The sequence below is a fragment of the Rhinolophus sinicus genome, chromosome 18 (genome assembly GCF_057876585.1).
Source record: "Rhinolophus sinicus isolate RSI-liver-muscle chromosome 18, RSI-T2T, whole genome shotgun sequence".
Taxonomy (NCBI): domain Eukaryota; kingdom Metazoa; phylum Chordata; class Mammalia; order Chiroptera; family Rhinolophidae; genus Rhinolophus; species Rhinolophus sinicus.
In genome coordinates this window covers 58,903,356-58,928,012 of record NC_142518.1, presented here as the reverse complement: position 1 = coordinate 58,928,012, position 24,657 = coordinate 58,903,356, and the positions used below count along the sequence as shown (strand labels likewise).

The 24,657-nt window shown below is 34.1% G+C and overlaps 1 protein-coding gene across 5 annotated transcripts in view; it reads right to left on the bottom strand.

Moving 5' to 3' along the window:
- PCDH11X (protocadherin 11 X-linked) overlaps positions 1–24,657 on the bottom strand; it is an 800,197-nt gene that overhangs the window by 5,553 nt on the left and 769,987 nt on the right. The gene's annotated exons all lie outside the window — the stretch shown is intronic.

The window sequence follows — 24,657 nt, the reverse complement described above, 5'->3', positions numbered from 1 at the left end:
TTATTGAACTCTAAGATGCCGTTTAGTTTCAAGAATGAAATATAGCTATAATTATCTCAAAGAAAATTGATTTCTGTATTCCTCATTTTCTGAAACATGACAAATCAGTTTAGCAATATAATAAACTACAGATGTAAAATACTTAGTGTTAAACTATAATATCTTCTAAAACTCCTTTATGAGGTTTCTGTAAAGTTTTCAAATGCCAAGAGGTATCAAGCATCAATAAGCATACCATACAAAAACTAGCAAAATAAAAATAGAGTAGCTACCGGTATATCAATATAAAACGTGACTTTAGAACAAAAAATGGTATTAGCTATAATGAAGTACATTACATCATTATAAAAAGGTCAATTTGCTAAGAAGACATAATCCTAAAAATTAAAGATAGAAATTCATGATCCTATAAATCCTCAACAGGATATAGAGTCCAGGTACTGTCATTATCCCATCACATGTAAATCTAAAGAATAGGACATATAAGAACTGACTCATTAAGACAAATTTTTTTTTTCCCATCAGATAACCATTTAGTTTTCTTCATTTACAGGGCACTTATAAAATATCCCTATTAGGGGTGGCTGGATCGCTCAGTTGGTTAGAGCATGAACTCTGAACAACTGGGTTGCCGGTTCGATTCCCACATGGGCCAGTCAGCTGAGCCCTCCATAACTAGATTGAAGACAACGAGATGCCGCTGAGCTGCCTGAGGGGCAGCTGGATGGCTCAGTTGGTTGGAGCGCAGGCTCTTGGCAGCAAGATTGCCGGTTCAATTTCCACATGGGATGGTGGGCTGCACCCCCTGCAACTGAAGATTGAAAACGGCAACTGGACTTGGAGCTGAGCTGCGTCCTCCACAACTAGATTGAAGGACAACTTGGAGCTGATGGGCCCTGGTGAAACACACTGTTCCCCCATATCCCCCCCCAAAAAAGAGCATAGTACAGAAGAAACTTAAAAAAAAAAAAAAAGCCCTTATGAGATTAACATTTAAAATATCCAATATTTTTACACAATTGTAGTTGAGCAATCGTTGGGAAGGTAGAGTTTTATGTATTTTTTGGTGATGTTAAATCATACAAATATGCATGGAAATATGTGAATGCACATATATCTATATTTTAAAACAGAATTTCGTTTCCCGGTCATCAGAAAAGTAACTGATCTGGTAGCCTTAAATTTTACAACAAAATAATACATCATAGTTTCAAAATTGAGTCACTTGGTTATTTATGATAACAAAATTAATACGAAGTCATTTTCACTGAAAGAAGCTATGATTTATAGACATTCTTTTTAAACAGCTTTATTGAGATATAATTCACCCAGTTAAAGTGCACAATTTAATAGTTTTGAGTATATTCACAGAGTTGTGCAACTATTATCACAATCAATTTTGGGATATACTTATCATCCTAAAAAGAAACCTGGTATACATTACCTGTCATAGCCCATTTCCCCCCAAATTCCATCCTAAGTAATCATTACTCTACCTTTTTCTTTTATCTATCTGCTTATTTTAATATAATATAAATGGAATCCTTCAACTGGAGTGTTTTGTGACTGGTCTGTTTCATTTAGCATAATGCTTTTAAGGTTCTTCCATGTTGTAGTATGTATGAGTACTTCAATTCTTTTATCATTGCCCAAGATTATACTTTGTATGCATATAACCCATTTGATTTATCCATTCATCAGTTGATGGACATTTGGGTTGTTTCCACTTTGTGGCTTTCATAGATAATGTTGTTATAAACATTTTTGTAAAAGTTTTTGTCCAGACACCGTTATTCAATTCTCGTGGGAATATAGTAGCTAGGTTTGGAATTGCTAGGTCACATGGCAACTCTAATTTTAACTTTTGAAGAATTGCCAAACTGTTCTTCAAATTGGCTGCACAATTTTACACTTTAACAAGCAATGCATGGAGGTTTCAATTCCTCGACTTATTTTCTGCAAAAATTCAGCTTGGAGTTTTGATTAGGGATTATGCTGAATCTGAAAATCAATTTGTAAGGTATTGTACTTTAGCAATTTTAAGTCTTCCAATCTTTCAACATGGGATGTCTTACCACTTATTTCGATCTTTGATCCTTAATTTTTTTAAATAGTATTTCCGAATTTTCAGAATACAAACTTTGCACTTCTTTTGTTAAATTTGTTCCTAAGTAACTTATTCCATTTTATTCTATTGTAATGGGATTGTTTCCTTAATTTCGGGGAAGTACTTATTGCTAAGTTATAGAAACACACTTGATTTTTATATATTGATCTTATAGGCTGCAATACTGCTGAGCTTGTTTATTCGTTTTAATAGATTTTAGTGAATTTCTTAGAATTTTCTGTATACAAGATGATTATCACCTGCATACAGACATAGTTTTACTTCTTTCTTTGCAATATATATGCATTTTATATCTTTTCCTTGCCTAATTGCCCTGGGGAAAAAAACCTCTAGTATAGTGTTTAAGAGAAGTGCTGAAAGGAGACATCCTGTGTCTTATTCTTGATCTTAGGGGAAAACACTGACTATTTCATCATTAAAATATTTTCCAATTACTCTCGTGGTTACTTCTTTCTGTTATTTATTCCTAATTTCACTCCATTGGGGTCAGGTAATATAGTCTTCATGAGTGCAATTCTTTCAATTTATTGAGACTTGTTTTATAACCTAGCATAGTCTATCTTCTAGAATACTGCAGGTGCACTTGAAAAGCATATGTATTCTGCTCCTGTTCGATGAAGTGTTCTACAGACGTCTGTTAAGTCTAGTTGGTTTAGAATACTGCTCAGGTCTTCTATTTCCTTATTGGTCTCCTGACTAGTTATTCTATCTGTTACAGAAAGTGTGGTATTGAAATTTCTAGCTGTTGTTGAATTGTCTATTTCTTTCTTCAATTCTGTCAGTTTCTTTGTCATGATTTTTGGAACACTATTGTTAAATGCATATATATACTTACAATTATTATGTCTTCCTGAATTTTTGGCCTTTTTATCATGACAGAATGTCTTTCTTTATCTCTAGTAACATTTTTAATTTAATTTTCTACTTAAATAAGTCTGATACTAATGTTGTCATTCTAGCTTTAACATGGTTTCTTTTTGCATGATATAAATTTTTCATCATTTTGCATTCAATCTATTTGTATCTGAATCTAAGGCTTGAATCCTATAGGCATACATTTTGATTTTATTTTTTATTCAGTCTGAAAATTTCTCCCTTATTTTGTGTTTTTAATCTATTAGTTTGTAATGGTATTATTGATATAGTGGATTTAAAGTTATGATTTCACTTTTGTTTCCTATGCACATCATGTATTTTTCTGTTCCTCTGTTCCTCCATTACAGCTTCCTTTGAATTAGATGAATATTTTCTAGTGTAATTTCATAGTTCTTTCAATAATTTTTCACTATATGTGGATATGTGAAGGTCTAACAATTAAGTTTGCGAACTTGTTGCAACGATCCTACTAACCTTTTCTGATATCAGAAGGATTATTCATTATGACTTTGTACCAACTGGACAGATAGTTAACCACATTTACTATCTGCAAGTGCTGAAAAGGCTGCTTGAAAAGTTAGACGACCTGAACTTTTCACCAACAATTCATGGTTCTTGCATCACGACAATGCACCAGCTTACACGGCATTGTCTGTCAGGGAGTTTTTAGCCTGTAAACAAGTAACTGTATTGGAACACCCTCCCTATTCACCTGATCTGGTCGCCAATGACTTCTTTCTTTACCCAAAGATAAAGGAAAAAGAGTTCCAAAATTGTTTTGAAGGGCGGATTAGGTGCTGGGGTTGGTGCATAGCTTCCCAAGGGGAGTACTTCAAAGGTGACTGTAGTAGATATTCAGTAATGAGGTATGTAGCACTTTTTCTAGGATTAATTCTCAAACTTAATTGTCCGATTTCATATAATGTATATAATGTTATGTATAAATATGTATACATATACATACACATTGTGTGTATGTTATTCTCTTACTGGTCTCTAGGGTTTGTAATCTTAACTTATCAAAATTACTTCTGATTTATTATAAGTTAATTTCAGTAGATATAGAAATATTACTCCTATGTACCTTTATTCATTCTTGTCTTTTTTGTGCCATTATTGGGCATAGATGATATATGTAAATATATGTTATAAAATCAACATTTTCATAGTTATTACCTTATGTATTAGTGGTTTTAATGAAGCTGAGAAAAGAACGGGGGAGCAATGACTTAATTATAAATTTTGTTTTATTAACTGTCCTATTTATCATTTCTGAATCTCTTCATTTGTTCATTCGTTCCTGTGGATATTGAGTTACTATCTGATGTATTGCTAATCCAATTCGGTTTTGCTCCTACCCATCTCTTTTGTGATGTTGTTATATATATATATATATATGCAATTTACATAATGCTGCTATGATTTAGGTGTACAACTATCTATTTGAGTCCATGTTTTCACTTGTTTTGGATATATACTCAGAGATGAAGTTGCTCGGTCATATTGTAAATCTATGTTTAAATTTTTGTGGAATTACCATACAGTTTTCTACAGCAGTGGCACCATTTTACTTTTCCACCAGCAATGTGCACTGTTCTCATTTCTCCACATACTCCCCAACACTTTTTATTATTATTTTCTACTTTTTAAAATTATTATTATTATTATTATTATTATTATTATTTTATAACATCCATTCTAACAGGTGTGAAGTGGTGTCTTATTGCAGTTTGGATTAACATTTCCCTAATGACTAGTGATGTGAAGCATCTTTTCATGCACTTATTGGCCATTTGGATACAGCCTTTGGAGTAACGTCTATTTATGTTATTTGCCCACTTTTTAACTGATTGGGTCTCTTGTGTGTGTGTTGAGTTGTTAGACTTCTTTATGTATTCTAGATATCAGCCCCTTATCAGATATATGATTTGCCAATATTTTCTCCCATTCTGTGGGTTGTCTCTTTACTCTGTTGATTGTGTCCTTTGATGTACAAAATTTTTAATTTTGATGTGGTCCAACTTATCTATTATTTTTATTATTATCTGTGCTTTTGGTATCATATCCAAGAAATTTTGCCAATGTCATTAAGTTTTTCCCATATGCTTTCTTCTAAGATTTTTACAGTTTTAGCATTTACATTTACATCTTCAATTCATTTTGCATTAAATTTTATATATGGTATATGGTAAGTGTGCAACTTCCTTCTTTTGCATGTGGGTATGCAGTTTTTCCAGCACTACTTGTTGTCCTCTAGTTTCTTAATGGTAGTTGTTCATATTGCCTCTTTTTTACAGAAGATCTATTTCTACACATTTCAGTAAGCATCTGCCAAGTTTTAGAAGTCTAATTTATTAGGAATCATCCACCTTCTGAAGTCACTTGCTATCACTCTCTCTAGTTAAGCATTAGCATTACCAAGTTATGTCAGTCATTTTCTACTAGATGGCCTTCATTCTTAAAGAACAGAATAAAGCATGCAAAGAATTCTATTCAAATGGTAATATTTTGAATAACAATATTAGAGAGTTCATGAAAACTTGAGAGATTAAGTAACAAATACATACAGAATTGAAGAAAATAAATAAATAAATAAAAAGTTGAGGGTTTCTTTGAAAATTGCATTATGCATACAAAATTGTAGTGGTTCTCATCATTTGACACATTTTTTAATTAAACTAGAAATTAGTTGCCACATAATCTTTTAAATGGGAAGATAATACTTAAGATAAAGTGCTTCCCAAAAATGTGGTGAAGCAATGCAATATTATTGTTCAAATAATATTTTACTATAAAATGTAGGTAATTCATGACATTTCTAGAGCTTTTCTCAAAAATTCACATTAACAGCAATCCAAAATATCTTTTACATTTCCTCACTAAACTATAATTGTTTCATGATAAATAAAAGACCACATAAGTACTAACTGAATAGAGCCTTTGTCAATTTAGTAGCAAAGTTTTGATAATACATAACCAGAAGCTTAGTGGCATTATTTTTCTTTAAAAAAAAAAAGCCTTTTTTTCCCTTTAACTAACGGGTATTGCTATAGTTAGTAATATTTATGATTTAAAAATAAACTATTCGTGAACTACAGCAAGATGAAATTGTATATCCAGAGATGCCAAATGTAATTCTTATACACAGTTTGGTGTATAAAAGATTGTTCACAATATGTGTGTGTGTGTGTGTGTGTGTGTGTGTGTGTGTGTGCAATTTATAAAAGTATTCAGACTTTTAATTTTAGTAACTTGGGATACCTTGGATGAAAATCTTAGGTTTAATTAAATCAAGTTTTATAATAAACTTCACAATTACATATCTAAGTACATAAAAATTCACCCTCTACTAGTGAATCAAAATTAAATAAATGCACAAAAACAGAAGTATAATTAATATTCTAAGACTTTCTATTTGAATGAGTGTTGCTAAAGTATTCTATTAAGCATATTTTCTTTAGTGGACTGTACAGTCTCCCTTAATAATACTGACATCATTTAATTAGCTTAACAAACTATTTCCCAAAGAGATAGTATGAGACAAGCACAGATTAAGTCAGTGCAAGTTCAAAACAACATGTATTGTGAATTAGTGAAGTTAAAATTAATTACACTTAAAACAACATTCTCTGAGGGCTTCTGTAACTCATTAATAACATTTATCTTTGAAGAAATGAATATTTTTTCTAGAGAAATATATTATCCTCATGCAGCCCCAAAATACCCAGTGGATATCACAGTAGTTTTCTATAGGGATAATGTGATGTAGTCATATACAGTTAATCATTTTATCATGTTGTAAAGGCAACTTGAACTAACATTATGATTTTAACGATAGCCAAAAATCTGCCAAAATGCACATCAATTGAGTATACTGGAAAAATGGAATATACAGCAAGGTAATAAAAATACCTATTCACAAAGAATGTATTGCAGAGAAGACTGACCTGATATCTCTCTTTGGAAAATACAAGAAAACTGTTACCATCTTCAGTTGTTGGGAAGGAGAGAAGAAAAACGGCAGTATCTTGAAATATATTTTTAGTACAATGAAATGAAGATCACTGTTACAGTGTAATTCATCTGTTTTGTTTCAGAGAGAAAATGTGTTCATGTGAGGTTAAACAAATTTATTTGGACAATAGCTTCCTTCATTCTAAATGCTTACACTTATTTGACCATTAAATTGCTTTTGATAACCATCTATCAACTCATATTTATTTAATTGACTGATACATATTATATATTTCAAGAAATAGTGGAGTCCCAGTCTTTTAAAATTCAAATATCAAGTTCATAGATGTGATTTAAATGTGCTCTGGTGATGTCCCCTATCATTCTCTAACCTTTATCAATTTGAGGACAAATGAATATTTTATAGACATTTTCCTTAGTGCTATCCCAAAGCTGAATTCAATGTTCATTATACAGAAATTTCCAGGCAAACAGTTCCATTTAATGCATGTGTTAATCTCTGACAGCAAATTTCACATGATAGAAGTCTTATACAGGTCATTTGATTAGTGTTCAAAGCTGAACTCTCATGAAAAAGGATAAGATATTGTTGTAATTTTGCTTTGTTCTCTTTCTCTTGCTCTTTCAGTAGCTTCCCAGTTGTACCACTGACGATTTTCAATGTTGCATTTCAGGGGAATATCAGGTGGTAACTGCTACATTCATTTCAGCCAAAAAAAAATTACTGTCCTGAATAATTCATCAATTGGTCTTCCCAAGCCAATAACAGAGTTTGCTTTACTGATCCAAATGCAAAGTAAAGGTACTTGAAACATTAGTCCACATTTTAATTATTTTTAAAGATTTTTATTAAAAATATAGCTAACATACAATATTATATTAGTTTTAGGGGTACACCATAGTTATTCAACATTTATATACCTAAGAAGTGATCACCATGATAAGTCCAGCAACCATCTGACACCGTACTACGCAATCACAATATTATTGACTATATTCCCCATGCTGTACATCACATCCTATGGCTTATTTGTTTTATACCTGGAAATTTGGATCTCTCATTTCCCTTCACCTCTTACCCCTTTTTAAAATTTTTCAATTACAGTTGGTATGCTTGTTGTTGTCCCAGTGGCTCCTTAAACTATCCTCATTTTTTTGGATTATTTTTTCTTTTTGCTGTTCTGATTGGGTATTTTCTGCTACCTTATCTTCTAAATTGCTGATTTTATCCTCTTCTTCATCTAATCTCCTGTTGATCCCCTTTAATGTAGTCTTCATTTCCATTATTGTAGTCTTTACTTATTTTGTTTGTTTGTTTGTGTAGCTCTCTGTTCTTTTTTAAACTATTTATTTAGACATTCAATATCATTTTATATTTATTTCAGATGTACAGCATAGTAGTTAGACATTCATATAATTTAAGTGATCTCCCTGACTAGTTTAGTACCACGTGGCACTATACATGGTTATATATCATTGACTATATTCCATATGCTTTACTTTACATCCCTATGACTACTTTGTAACTACCAAATTATATCTCTTAATCCCTTCACCTTTTTCACCTTAGTCCCACTCTTCCTCCCATCTATCAACCTGATAAATCTAGTACCCATGTGAAACCATACAGTTATTATAGCATTATTGACTATATTTCTTATGCTTTACTCTACATTCCCATGACTACTTTGTAACAATTTGTACTTCTTAATCCTTTTACCTTTCCCACCTAAACCCCTTCCCATCTGTCAACCATCAAAATGTTCTCTGTATCTATGAGGTTGTTTCTGTTTTGATTATTTTGTACTTTAGATTCCACATATAAGCAAAGTCACATTGCCTCTGTCTTTCTCTGTCTGACGTACTCCACTCAGCACAGGACCCTCCAGGTACACTCATGCTGCCACAGATGGCAAGAGACGATTTGAGCAATATTCCACTGTACATATGTACCACCTCCTCTTTATCCATTCATCCACCAATGCCAGGCTGCCTGCACATCTTGGTCATTGTAAACAATGCTGCAATGAATATATGGATGCATGCACCCCCTCAAAGTAGCATTTTGGGTTTCTTTGGATAAATACCCAGAAGTGGGATTACTGGGTCCTTCTCTGTCTCTTGTTATAGCCTTTGTTTTAAAGTCTGTTTTCTCTGTTATAAGTATTGCTACTGCAGGTGTTTTTTTTTAATTTGTTTGTTTGTATTTCATGAAATACTTTTTCCATCTCTTTACTTTCGGTCTGTGTGTCTTTCAAACTGAAGTGGGTCTCATGTAGTCAGCATATGTAAGGGTTTTGTTTTCTTATCCATTCAGCCTTCCTATGTCTCTTGAATGGGACATTTAATCCATGTACACTGAAAGTAATTGTTGATAGATATGTAGGTATTGAGATTTTGTTATCATATTTTTTATTTTATTTTTTTAAAAGAAGTCCCTCTGACATTCCTTGTAATACTGGTTTGGTGGTGATGAACTCCTTTAGTTTTTTCTTGGCTGAGAAGCTCTTTATCTGTCATTTGATTCTAAATGATAGCTTTGCTGTGTAGAGTACTCTTAGTTGTAGGTCCTTGTTTTTTATCTTGAATGTTGTGTGCCAATCCCTTCTGGCCTGCAAAGTTTCTGTTGAGAAATCAGCTGATAGTATTATGGAGCTCCCTTATAAGTTACTAGTTGCCTTTCTCTTGCTGCTTTTAGGATTCTCTCTTTGTCTTTAAACTTTGCCATTCTAATTACAATGTGTTTTGGTGCGGGCCTGTTTGGGTTCATCTTGCTTGGGACTCTGCACACCCGGGGCTTGTATGTCTATTTTCTTGACCAGGTTATGAAGGTTTTCAGTCATTATTTCTTCAAATAGGTTTTCAATCCCTTGCTTTCTCTCGTCCTTCTCGTACCCCCATGATGTACATGTTGCTATGCTTAATGTTGTCCCAGAGTCTCTTAAACTATTCTCATTTTTTTAATTCTCTTTTTCTTTTTGCTGTTGCAGATGGGTGTTTTCTGCTACATTGTCTTCCAAATCGCTGATTTGAACTTCTGCTTCATCTAATCTGCTGGCGATTCTTTCTAGTGTATTTTTCATTACATTTAATGTAGTCTTTATTTCTGACTGTTGTGTTTTTTTAATGGTTTCTATGTCCTTCTTTATGCTTATCCTTTTGTTGAAATTCTCACTAAGTTCCTTAAGCATTCTAATAACCAGTGTTTTGAACTCTGTCTCTGGTAGGTTGGTTGCCTCCATTTCATTCAAATAGTTCTATTTCTGGAGGTTTCTCCTGTTCTTTTATTTGGGATGTAGTTCTTTGTTTCCTCATCCTGGCTGCCTCTCTGTGTTTGCGTCTATGTATTAGGTAGATCTACGTTTTTTTTGTCTTTGCTGGTGGCCTTATGTAATATGTGCCCTGTTTGGTCCAGGGACACAGTCTCCATGAACTTCTGTGCATATGTTCCAGGAATGTCCCTTGAGTGTGTTGTCTGTGTTCTGTTGTAATTGAGCCTTGATTGCTTTTGGTGCATCAGTGGGTGGGATTGATTCCCAGGCTGACTGACTGTGATTATTGGCTATGCCCACAGTGTATGAGCTGCTATGTGGGGGCTGACCTCTCAGAAAAGGATTCACTCCCATGGGCTCTTGTGCCTGTTGAGACCACCCTTTTGGTGTGCCGCTTGTGGGGCTAACAAGGTAGTGCCCTGGCGCGGTCTGAAGCTGGCCTCTGGTTGTGTTGTTTCTGGTGTCTCTTGGGGGGGGCGCGGGGCTTCCATTTAGGCCAATTCCAGCCCTGCCCATTACCAGCCCACTGCTCCCTGGTAGGAGCCAGAAAGCTATAAGTCGTTGGCTCTTGCCTATACTGGTCCTGGAGTCATGTGGGGGTGGCCTCTTTCTGAACCCAGGCTAGCTGCTCTCAATATTGGGTGTGGGGCAGCTTAGCAAAATACCTAGGGCACCCTAGGTCTATTGCCACCAGCCAGCTGCCTGTAAGGCTCACCATTGAAAGGGGCTCCTTAGGTCTGTGGGCAGGGCTGTTTGACCCACTGTTGAGAATGCCCTTAGCAATGTAGCATTAGCTGTGGGAGGCAGGGGTACCAGGGAGTCATAAGACTTGGCTGGTGGTTTTTACAAAGTTAATGCAGATTCAGTTCTTGCACCACTGCCCAGCCTTTGACCACTACACAAAGTGCCCCGAGAACACTGCAGCCAGCCACCACTCACCTCAGGCTCACAAATCCCTGAGAAATGCCCAAGAGAGGCTGTGGGGCAGAATTTCCTGTATGTCTCTGGCACCTCTCAAGTTGTGGCTCCTCTACCACTGCCCACCACCAAAAGTTCCCTGGGCTGGTGCGGGCTTTCTTCTGTTCTGATAGGTTTCTGCAACTTGTGGGGTGGGGCTTACCACCCAGGCACAGAGAATGCCTCTGGTAAAGCAGCTCTAGGTAGATGGGGCAGGGTTCCAGGAAGCTTCAGGGTGTGGGTCATGGTTTAAGTTAAGGTCGTTTCAGTTCTTGCAGTGGTGCTGGCCCCATGACTATTTCTCAAAAATGCCCTGAGAACACCATGGCCAGCCACCACTCGCGTCAGGCCCACACTTCCCAAGAGCTTCCCAAGAGAAGCTGGGGCACAGGTTTTGGATCACTGCCCTACACCAAAATTCCCTGGGATGCTGTTGGCCATCCTTTGCTGTAAAAGGCTTCTGAAGCTTGTGGAGCAGTGCCTGCTGCTCAGCAGCTGAGTGCCCCAGGCAGTGCAATACTAGCTGTGCAGGTCCGGGACCCAGGGCATCACTAAGGAGGTGTGCGCACTTGGATTGGACCAGACCATTGTGGTCTCAGATTTGGCCATTTCGGGGAGGTTTCAACATAGAAAAGATAGTGCCCTCCTGTAGGCTCCACATGAGGCAGGCTCCACACAGGGACAATGACTCCTGTCTCTCCAGCCCTCAGCTTGAGGACACACAACTCAGTCTTTTCCTGTATGCCTCTGGCACCTCTCAAGTTGTGGCTCCTCCACCAGAGGCCAGGTAAGGGCTTGCAAGTGAGAGAGTCTGTGTGCGGACTCTTTAAGAGGGTACCTGGGTTTCCAGCTGCCTCTGTCTCACCAGGACAGGCAGGCAGAGTCTTCACTGATTTTCACTGACAGATGTTCTGGGAACTCCTCTTCCCAGCAGAGGACCCCTGGGCTGGGGAGTCTGGTGTGGGGCTGGGACTCCTCCCTCTTCTGGTGGGACCTTCACCACTGAGGTGCCCCTGCAAGTGTTCAGCCCCTAGCTGTGTGTTTGGGGTTAGCCTGTCTCTGTCCCGCCTACCAGTCACTACGTGGCCTCTTCTTTATATCCTGAGTTATAGGGGTCCTGTTCAGCTAGTCTTCACATGATTCTTGAGGTTTATTGTTCTATAATTTATTTGCAATTTTGGTGTGATACTGGAATGCAGTAGGCATAGCATTTACCTAATCCTCCATCTTGGACCCCCAATCCTAAACTCTTTAATTTAAATTCCTAGTTCTTGACATTCTCTTTTGAAAAACTTCTTAATAGTTCCATCCCCCTTCCCTCTTCTCAGAAAATTTTTTTGCATTTTCCAGGGAATAATTATTTTAGTGAAGACATATTGAGTAATTAATATTTATTTGGTTCTAATATTTCTGATATTCATGGAGGCTAGATTATATAGATAAATTTTTGTAAATCTGTTGTTTTTTATTTTGTGGTCCAACCTAGTTCAGCTCATGTCTAAAAGAAGATATTCAAGGAAGTACACTCAGTTATTCTTGTCATTTTAATATTCACTAATAAATTTCATTTATTTATGAATATTACTGTACTAATTCAAAATTAAAAAGGGAGAGGATTTGAAGTCTTTCTGAGGGAAGTCATGTATTTATATTGAGATAGTCACACGTTCTTGCTTGGCTCTGCCTGTGATCAAGGATCCACATTTGCAAGAAAGACAAACCTATTTTTATCTTTTAATCATATGAAGTGCAGGGAGATTTTTGAGCTATTGTACAATAAAAATGTGTTTGATACACAAGTGATAGTACGTACCAAAATTATTTATTTCTACCAAAGCAATTAAAATTAAAATTGCATCTAAACAAGTCAATAAATATGAAGTATGTCTTTATTTTCATATTTATCCCTAAAGTGCTTCAATTTCAACTAAAAACACATTTTCCCCAAGTTTTGGATTATCTTCCAATTTCACAGAGCAATCATTATATAATTGAAACATGCCGATTTTTTGAATTAGACATTTCATGATATTGTGTGGTTTCATAAGTTGTAAAATGAAACTTACTATTAAAACTACTTCAACTATTTTATCAAATCAATTTAAGACATAGTCAATATACTATTATAGTACTATTTTTGAAAATATGCTTTATACCTTAATGATTACACATTAGAAAACTTTATTATAACTCTGTGTCGATGCATGCTATTTACTTAGGAGAATATGCATGTGTGTGTGTGTGTGTGGTGTGTGTGTGTGTGTGTGTGTGTGTGTGTGTATTTTTCCCAAAAAAACCTAAATTGCTCTGATAATATTACACCTTTAGGAGCAATACAGTGCAGGCAGTTTTCAATACTGAACTACTGTGTTTATTCCAAGCTAATCTCACTAATTATTTATAGTATTGTCGAGTTAGTAAAATATAATTGAAATCTATTTCATGTTCCTTAACTGAGAACATTTTACATATCATATAATTTAGAACTTTCATTAGATTCCATTAGTCATGTTCCAAAGAATACAAACACAATTAATATGAAACATGTATATTAGCATTTATAATGTCAGTGCCTCACATTCACACCACTCAAAATAATGGAATGGATATCATACATACACATTTACGTACATGGAAAAGTGTGTGCAGAAGTAATTTTTACTTTGTAATCAATATCTGATTGTCACGGGCTTTTTAAGTTTGTTTTATATATTATCAAATATAATAATTACTTCCTTCATCTAAAAAAAGTTTGTTTTTACAGAAAATTTAAATCTTTCTCATCTAAATTAAATACAGATATAGATAGGTATGAATGTTTTAAAATGTATGGTAATACCTTATAAAATAAAAAGAGTAAAAGACAATGATATATTCTTGCTCTTAGGTGGTTTCACCAGAAAGTATAAACATAAAATAAAACATTCTTTGAAGCAACAATTTACTATTTTAGTGAAGAGATAATGCCTAGTCAAACTGACAAATAGAAATAACATGAGCACTAGAATTTCCACATTAATCTCAGGTAAAAATGTTTTATATTACAGTCATTTTAATCCTATTTAATAAAGAAAATTATTTCAAATGTGTGATAATTTATAATAGTATGATTCATATTTCACTGGGTGCCTATCAAATCTAACAGTCTAAAAGTGTGTTTCTGAGTAATGCATACCATCTGGCATTTCTACAAAACAGTTTAGATATTTTCTATTAGAAAAGTGGAGTGGAGTGTATTGTTAGTTGGTTGCTTACTTGCTTCCTTATGATCAGGCTTTGAAGAGTAAAAATAACTTTTTACAAAGCAGTTACCACTTAACACTTCCAACATAACTTTCCAGGTATAGGGGGTAAATACTTTTCCTATGGATAAAAAATTCTGCATGTACTGTCAATAACATATATTGTAATATGAAAAAAATAACAATAACAAATGGATAAGATTAAGATGTATCTGGCATTCTGAAATGTATAAATAGAGATTCCACTTATATATGTAATGGCAGAAGTGGGCCAAAAGTTACTGTATGGCTCCCCAGGCAATTTACAAAATTCCCTTCCAGGAAGATTAACTAGTTGATATCAGTGCACGATAGTTAGAGTCACAGGGGTATGATATATTAAAATGAGTCAAAATTAAGAACTGCACATCAGGTAGGACCAAAAAGACTGATATAATTTACCATTGGGGGCTTTATCATACAGATACTAGCTAATCACCCAAAGAAGCCTTATTTCTTAATTCTGTTCTGAAAATGTTTACAGGAATTTGTGTGGAGGGGTTGAGTTATTAAGTGAATATGGTAACAATTTAAATTGTATTAATTAGAGGTACAACATCTTCATTCATTTCTGTCATAAGTCTACTCAAGCGTAATAGTAGACATCAGTTTTCTGAACAATAACACATACTATAGTAATGAACCTATGATACTATATTAGTATACAAAGTCAACTGTAGCCTAAGGTAAAAAAAAAAAAAAAGAAGGAAAATGAACACTGCAAACAGTGTCCATTATTACACATCACATTATTTTCAATAAATTATAACATTTCTTTCATCTTATAAAATAATTAGAAATTAAAAGCAAACCCTGAAAAGTGTTAAAAAGTTTTGGTGGAGGCAAGGGCAGCAATATAGATTTTTAAATGATAACAAAAGAGAAATAAAATATAGCTTGTGGTACTAGTTAGTTTGGCATAGGTCAGATACTTTAAATAAATTAGCTATGAAATCTTACAATTATGCATTCATTTATTTACATACATACATATCAACATATTCTTATAAAATTATTTTCCATATACATATGTGCAAATTTAGGCAACTTGGAAAAAATATATAGTGTATATACACTGCATTTTGCTGTGTATAATGTGCAATTTTTTGCCCCAGTTTGTGAAGGATAAATAAGGTGCGCATTATACATGGGTAGTACTAATTCCGTATTTATATAAATGTTTTTAATTCTTTTATTTTAGCTTATGAGTTAAAAGTATAACTCTAGAAATCAATAATGATATCCGTATGCAAAATAATACCCTGGAATACGATAATCGATTTTGTTGAACTTAGGACAAACTTGCAGCAACGAAGAGTTCTTGGTCTTCTATGATGCATAAATATCATAAATTTGTTACTGGTACATAAAATTTCTTGTACCATAATATGTTTAAAAATAAGTGCTAAAATCCATTTATAATACAAAAACCAAGTTCCTAAATGTAAACAAATAAAAATTTGAATTAAAAATTAAAACCAAAAATTTTTTACCTGAAAGTTTGGGCCAAAAACGAGGGTGTGCATTATACATGGGAGCACATTATACATGGCAAAAATATGGTATATATGTATATGCATGATTATTTGTAAATAAAATAATGTAGCAAGCTAAATAAAATGATGAACTTTAAAATGATAAAAAAAAAAAGCTGTAGATCTGATTTTCTTATATTTTAAGCATTCTGGATTATTTAATTTATCTAAAATACAAAAAAAAATGCATTTTGCACTTTTATTAACGGCATTACCACATGCTTGAAGAAATTTTTCCCACTGTTCTACCACTTTTCAAGAAAGCATTCATGTCAGCTTGCTCAACCAAACTTCCAAGGGTTAAGAGAAATAACCATCAAACAAAATACTGAAAAGTTTCATAATAATTTTCAAATACAGAAAACGTGCCTATTGGGCCACCTAATATTAAAAGACTACCTGTCAAAAGTATAAACTTTTATAAATTATAAACAGTCACTGAAACCATATAAACAACTATTTAGCTTAATAGTTAGTAAATCTAATCACTTCATGTCTATGCACTTGATATCAGGGAAGAACAACTAAATCAATTAATTCCATCACATGATTTTATTAAAAGACTTGAAGGGTATTTCAATAATAGAAAATTAACTGAAGGGATTATTATATTAGTTTGAGAGAATGAATTAATGATCTCCTGTCTTCTGTATATTATATTCATGAGTTGAGTAGAATATAAGAGGGTCTTAACAGCAGACTGAATTTTGGCTAGGGATTTTCATATCCTTACTCCATGAAACCCTATATATCTACTTTAATTGTCTCAGATTTGGACATTATCAAGCTGAGTTAATGAGTTATGATGAAGGCATTTTGCATCTATTGGTCTTAATAAATTTAAAATAAATCATGACAGTGAAAAGCCTCTATCTTACAAAAATAAAATGTAACCATTTCTCTCTAAAATAAATTGGAGGCGAATTAGTCAGATCACCATTCACTAATTTTACCTAAACTTTTAGTACTTAATTTAAGGAAAAGCAGCCTCTCCATTTTTAACATAACAGGACAGTTAATAGCACTAAACATTTACTTCCCAAGGCATGATAACAAGAATGCTTTTAGCACTTAAAAGTGAATCTCTTTTCCAAAGAAAAGAAAAACTTATTCACCTAAACTCTCTATATTATGATGAAAATAATTTAGAAGTTATTTCTATCCTATGAAGCTGGTATGGAATGCATTGTATTTGTAAGTATGGGAAAGGATTTATGCATTCTAAATACTGTAATTACATCGGGTAAAGACATTCAAAGTCTTAAGTGGGACATACGAAGTACTCCTAACAACATTAAAAAACCATCTTACTTTGAATGAGCTTGCATTAGACTGTAGTTTTTGCTTTGGAATATGAATGCTTAATTTTAACTAAGATGATCTGCATAAAAGAGGACTAATTTGTATTCTTGTGACTATTTCTATTATCCTCTTCCTAAGTACATATTTTTTAATCATGGAAAGCCTACCTAATTTTCTTTACGTTAGAATCCTACAAAACTTTACCTTATTTTCTTATTACATCTATTATTGTTATTTCTAAGAATCTGACAAAATTTAAAGGTGAAATGGGTATGTGTGAAACACTCGTATATATAGTGGTGTCTATGTAATTGAATTTATTTAAAGGATTTTGATGAAAATGCCTTGACTTCATTACAAATATGAATCAAAACTTCAGTTCCTTTTCAGTTGGATGGTGGTATAAGTTTGTATCATTATGATATCATAAGTGCTTCATGTGGTTCACTACATGTTCAATGAATATATTTCCAGATCTCAAGGATGAGCTTGTCAATTTTTAGTAGACCCTACAGAGGGAGAGAGACTGAATAATGACTCTTTTTCTGTATTGTTCTATTTTATTATGGATTGGTCACTAAATTCCAAGTCAATTCTTTTATTCCAACCTCAATTCCCTTAAATTTATTTATTTATTTATTTAGTTAGTTAGTTATCTATTTATTTATTTATTTTAAGAACTGAAGATGCCTTAAAGATCATGTGGTTATATTACAGAATAGAAAACCAAGGCAAGGAAAAGTTAAGTGAACTGCCCAAAACCACAGAGCTAGTTAGCCACAGAGACAACCTATAACATTATTATCCTTACTCCCAATTCATTGTTTTTCTAATTACCCTTTGTTCTTGTTGGGTAATGAGTACAACATGTAACATGCTGTAGTCTCCATTCAAAAGCATTTGGTTCATATTTGAAAAGATAGAATGATTTTTAGGATTAATGTTAGAATACAATGTTTCAGAAGTACATCACAAGTTGTCTGATTCTTCCTGGAAAATAATGTGAATTCATTCTCTTAATTCTTGAAATTCTTTTATAAAAAGTGCATTCTACTTTCTTAATTTACTTCTCACTCTTTTATAAGAGATTACATAATTAAGGTACAAACAAAAGAACAATAATATTTAAGTTGCTGGGGGAATAAAGCACTATTATGTTTTAGACATAAACTCACAAATTTCAACCAGTCTTGAAGATGGAGTCCACATTCAAGTACTTTATCACTTTTCTTTCCTCTCTCTAGAGTATAAGCCACATTCAGCCAACTATCCATTGTACTTGATAATTCTCCGCTGCTCATGTCTATTATATAAGAGGTGCCTATTGAGAACTGTTCTCAACTTTCATACAATCCAGGAATATGGCAAACACACTTCTGATTTATAATTTAATGAGAAGTTTAATCATGAGATGAATTAGTTTTTAAGCTTGGTTTCTATCTTTGCATAGTAACTATAATCTACTTAATTCCATTAGAATATTGAAGATGAACTTTTAAGTCAAATTTCAAAGGCTTATTTACATATTATCTAAATTTTATCTATGGATGCATAATCAAACTTAATTTGAAGCCTTAAGTTAGTTATTTTTCACATATTAAATACCATTTAACTGAGAATTGTATTATTTCATTGTTCTTTTTATTGATATCATGGTTTTCAAATATTCTTAAAAAAAATTACATTGGTCCCATCCCATATCTGCTATCAAAGAGGTTAAGAACAGGTCTCCCAAGATGTGCCACTTTGGCATGTCAAAACTTATGACAGAGACCTTAAGCAAGACAGGAATCAAGAGGGCCTTTTGGAGGGACTCTCACACCCTATTTTGGTAGCAAAAGTTCTACAGAAAGAATTCTATATATAAATGTCTAACCACTATGCTGTACACCTGAAACTAATATAAAGTAATACCGAATGTCAACTGTAATTGGAAAAATAAAGAACTCTATGGTTATAACAGAACTCTGGTTATAACAACCCCTTCCCTTAACTTCCTCTCCCCCTCTGTAAAGAACGTCCTTCTTGCTCTTGGGAATATGCATGGGTTGTCCATGGCTGTACTGTACATACAAGATTATAATCCTTTCTTTTTCCCAAATAAATCCTTTTTGCTGATGAAACACCTGGTCAACTTGTTTATGGTTGACTTATTTGGGGGCTCATATGAGATCCAGAGAATACCCCTAATAGCTCCAGGGTTGGTGAGCAAACGGATGTTAGTGCCTATGGAGCCATTTGAGCTCAATCTTTTCTCCCCAACTAGGGAGATTAAGGGTAAATTTGCTAGACCCGAGCTCCTGCTTTTTGTGTTCTGAAGTTCTCTGGGCTTTATTCAAGAACTGCTTAGGGGCCATTTTATTTATTTGTTTGTTTGTTTTCTGTTGAAAGGCCTTGCTTTTTTGTGAGTTCTCATTCAGCGCTTTGTCCTGACTCTCTACTGTATCAGGCTGTTTCTTGAGGCCATGCTGACTTCAGTATGGTTCCATCTGAAACCGGGTTGTTTCCGCAGAAACAGTGCTAGCCTTTGGTCTGATTCTGTCAGAAACTGGACTGCCCCTTTGAGGTTGTGCTTCAGCCTTTGGCCACTTTTGAGGGCAAACTGTCTCTACTAGAACTGGCTGTTTAGCTGTTTACCCAACTCCCCTGGAATTAGACTGTTCTCAGTGAAATGGACTGGTATTTAGTTTGTAGGTTTCTTGAACTGTTTTAGACCATTTGGGGCCCTTGCTCTAGAGAAAAGCCTCTGAAATAAATGGGATCTCAGTTATCTAAATATTTTCAGGACATCCCTTCTACAGGGACCCTGGACGAATTTATGTTTTAAATAAAACCACCGCCCTACCATAGGGCATTTTTAAATAAATGGACTGATCTGAACAAAAGTGTTTTAGAATATCAATGGTCACTATTGGGAACATTTGAGATCCCCAAATTTACATTTCTTTCTTTTTTTGTTGTTTTTTTAAAGAGGGCACAGCTCACAGTGGCCCATGTGGGGATCAAACCGGCAACACTGGCGCCACCAGCACCACACTCTAACCAACTGAGCTAACAGGCCACCCCCATTTGGACATCCGTAACTCTGAAATAGCCCAAACTGAATGGAACACCTATTTCAAGTAGTATTTTGGGGTTTCTACCTGTTACCAGGAGTCTGAAGTTGCTTCTTTGTGAAATAAGGTTTTAGAATTAACTGAGGCTAATGAACTTCTAAAGAAAGAAAAGATGGCTTCTGAAGCCTTGTGCTTCTCACCTCCAGTGCAGTCTTGCCCTTTGCCCTCTACTTCTTTGTCTTAGGCTCCACTTTCGGAGCCACTTTGCCCTCCACTACTGGGTTCCTTGCCTCTGGCTCAGCCTCCACTGCCATCTGCCTCTGAACTTTCTCTCACTCCTTTTTCTGTGAAACTATCAGTACCTGCTCCTTTAAAAATAAGCCTTCTAAGGATCCTGATAAACCCCAAGTTTCACATGTTCCCTGGATCAAAGCTGAATTATGAGCCATAGTTTAAAAGATTACTATAAAATAATATTGAATTTCAATTCTAATTAAAAAATTAAAAAGGGGGAGAAATGAAGTGGAATAAGAGGTTCAAATTTCCAGGTATAAAACAAATAAGTTATGGGGATGTAATGTACAGCATGGGGAATATAGCCAATAATATTGTGATAGCGTGGTACAGTGTCAGGTGGTTTCTGAACTTATCATGGTGATCACTTATTTAGGTATATAAATGTTGAACAACTGTGGTGTATCCCTGAAACTAGTATAATATTGTATGTTAGCTATATTTTACTGAAAACCTTTTTTAAAAGTTTTCTAAGGTAACTGAGGGTCTTAACAGATTTGCCGAGGAGTTTTATATAGTTATTCAAACCTACAAGCCTGGGCTTTCTGATTTATACCAGCTAGCTCATATTCCAGTTGGTGAAGGCCAGGCTCAGCAGCAAATGAGGCTTTCCTGATGGGAACATCACCCTCTCCCCCCCAAAAAAAATTAGAAAAACAAACCTTTGATTTTGGGTGAAAGGAAATGCTAGTAAATTTACTGGAGATTTCCACTGAGCAATTACAGTACTTTTTCCAAAGCCTGTTGATTGAAACAAAATTCAGACTTTCTCACAAGATTCTGATGAATCTGTTCATGACTATTATAATTGAATTAAGATTATTTAAAAAAAAAAATTCTGGCTTTCCTTCAGATGCTAATTCTACATGGGTAGCCTTTAACTCTATTTACTAATGGACTGAACTGAGACTCTTTCCTTTTAGTTAAAAGAATTTGGATAAATGTTTTCAGATTTTACAGATAAATGTACCCCAATGTTCATTGCAGCATTATTTACGGTGACCAAGAAATGGAAACAACCAAAGTATCCTTTGATAGATGATCGGATAAAGAAGATGTGGTACATATATACAATGGCATATGACTTGCCCATAAGAAAAGATAAAATACTGCTGCCATTTGCAACAACATGGATGGATCTTGAGATTATCATGCTAAGTGAAATAAGTCAAACAGAAAAAGTCCAGAACCATATAGCTTTACTCATATGTGGGATATAAAACTGAAAGCAACAAACAAATAAGTCAAAGAAACAAAAACTCTTAGACACAGACAACAGTTTAGTGGTTACCAGAGGGTAAGGGGAGAGGGTGGGCGGTAGATAAGGGTAAAAGGGATCAAATATATAGTGATGGAAGAACTGACTCTGGGTGGTGAGCACACAATGCAATATATAGATGATGTATTATAGAACTGTACCCTCGAAACCTATATAATTTTACTACCAAATGTCACCCCCAATACATTTAATAATAATAATAATAATAATAATAATAATAATAATAGAACCCAAATGGAATGAGAAACCATGTCCACTGTAGGTTTGGTTAATTTGTCAAATAAGCTTGCTTGCAATTTACATGAGCCACTTAGAAGTAAGATCACTAAGATTTCTAATTTCAGCCCTGGCAAAAAAAAATCCCATTTATAAAACCAAAAGTCTCATAGCTTTTGCTATCACTGCAAAGAACCAAGAGAATGGAAAAGAATTGGTCACAAATTTAAGTGTTTCAGGCATCTTCAGCCTTCTGACAAGCCTTCCCAAAGTCCCGTAACCCTCAGTGATAGGGCTCTTGAAGAACTACCGGGGATTTTCCCAATTCTCCTTTTTAATCAGCTTGGAGAAACTTTTCATCAAATTGGGAATGAATTTCTCTGTGTCCTTATCCAAGTGAGCTCAAAGACCCTTCAATATTTTTATTTGTTCTATTTCTGAAAGATCACCTCCTGACCACTTGTGATGATCTGTAGGAAACATCTCTGGTTAATGCTGATTTATCATGGTTTACAGATGGTTCATATTTAAAGAATGAAAATGGTAACTACTGTGCTGGATATGCTATTATAACTTCTTTTGAAGTCATCAAAGAGGCTATTTACCTTTGGATACTTCAGCCTAACAGACTGAATTATATGCTCTCACTGGGGCTTGTATTTTAGCCAAGGGCAAAACTGGCCAACATTTATACTGATAGTAGATATGCCTTTGGAGTAGCTCATAATTTTGAAATGTTATGGAAGCAACATGGCTTCCTTATTTTCAGTGGAAATAGAATTAAAATGGCCCACATATCCAGGGATTATTACATGCTATAATTTTATCTGCTGCTTTAGCTATTATTTAGGTCCCAGAGCATTTAAGCTGGGCTATCTGGAAGCTAAAGGAAGTCACTTGGCTGATATTACTGCAAGAAATGCTGCCCTTAAAGACACCAGCATCAGTCAAACCTCTGTCATAGTCCAAAGGTATATTTTCCCAGCTGATATCTTAGAAAAACTGGCCAGGGAAGCCCAACAATTGGCTTCAGAAAGGGAAAAACAAGATTAGAAATCTAACAATTTAGGGTTTAATAAAAAGAGAAAGCTCTGTTTCAGACCAAATAACAACACAGTCCTTCCAGAAACTCCAAAATTTCCACTCATACCTACATTACATATGTGTACATTAAACCATTGGTCCACTGACAAAATGATAGCATTATAAATCAGTATTGATAGGGAAATATTAATAAGAACATGCATGCAAATTAAAACAAACAGGCCTTGTAAAGAGTATTGAATATCTACCTGTCTATTATTTGTTCTCTGCTTTTATTTATTTTCTAATCTGCCTTTCAAGAAAATACTGTTTATATTCTATAGTTAATTCATTACAGCTCACTGCTTTTTTGAAGCTCATGTTATCAGAATATATTCATCAACTATAATCAGATTTGAAATGATAGATGTAAATTCTGACAGCAAATAATTTATCATGAATATGACAAATGTTCCCACCAACCAGGCTGTTTGAGAGTTGAAAAATAAAAATGTAATGCTGGAGTACTCACTGGTAGGGGTGATTAGAAAATGGGGGGAAATGAAGTCAAAATATGCATATTTCCCAATATTGAATTTGATTACATTTTAAAAATTCTCCTCTCTCTCCCTGCTACCATGAGGCTGACTAACTTTTGTATACAGTAAAGAATTGTAGTTTTGTAATGGCACCTCAAAGGAGTAACTTGATTGACAGCGAGTCGTTTAGCATTTCAGAAGTACCATTGATTCACAGGGAACTATAAACTGTTAATCAATAGACAAACACAGTCAAGTGATTCTTGTTAGACAATACATTTTTCTCTCCTGATATATTTACTATCTATAATAGTGTTTCACATAATATGAATTAATATAGTTCCAAGATATGGCAATGATAACTATTAACTAAGTTTTTCTAGCAAGGCATGCACATAAGAATGTATGAATGCCTTCAATAGAGAAAATATTTTTATTGCATATGGTAAAATTTAAACTGCATCATTTAAAAACAGAGTATGTGAATATGTTTATTGATATACTATAGTTCTTGCAAAACTTAAATGATTACTACTAGAGTTAAATTGATGCTGAATATGTGAAAATAGCATGATATATTGTGATGTATTTCAATGAATATATAATTTCAAATGTTAATTTACTCTAAAAGAATCAAACACAATGGAGAGCATATAATAGAACAGAACCACTAAAAATAAAATTTCAAAGAATAGTTAATGACATGGGAAGAGCTAATGTTATAGTGTTAAAATAAAAAATGAAGACATCAAATAATTTATGATCGCAATATTTTAAAACCAAACCAAAAAAGCACATATTCTGAAATTTAAAAAGTGATTGGAATAAATCAGTATTACACCAACATTTTAACAGTAGTTATGCCTGAATGATTTTTATTTTTAATGTTTTCTACATGTTTATTATTGTTTTACAAATTTATGA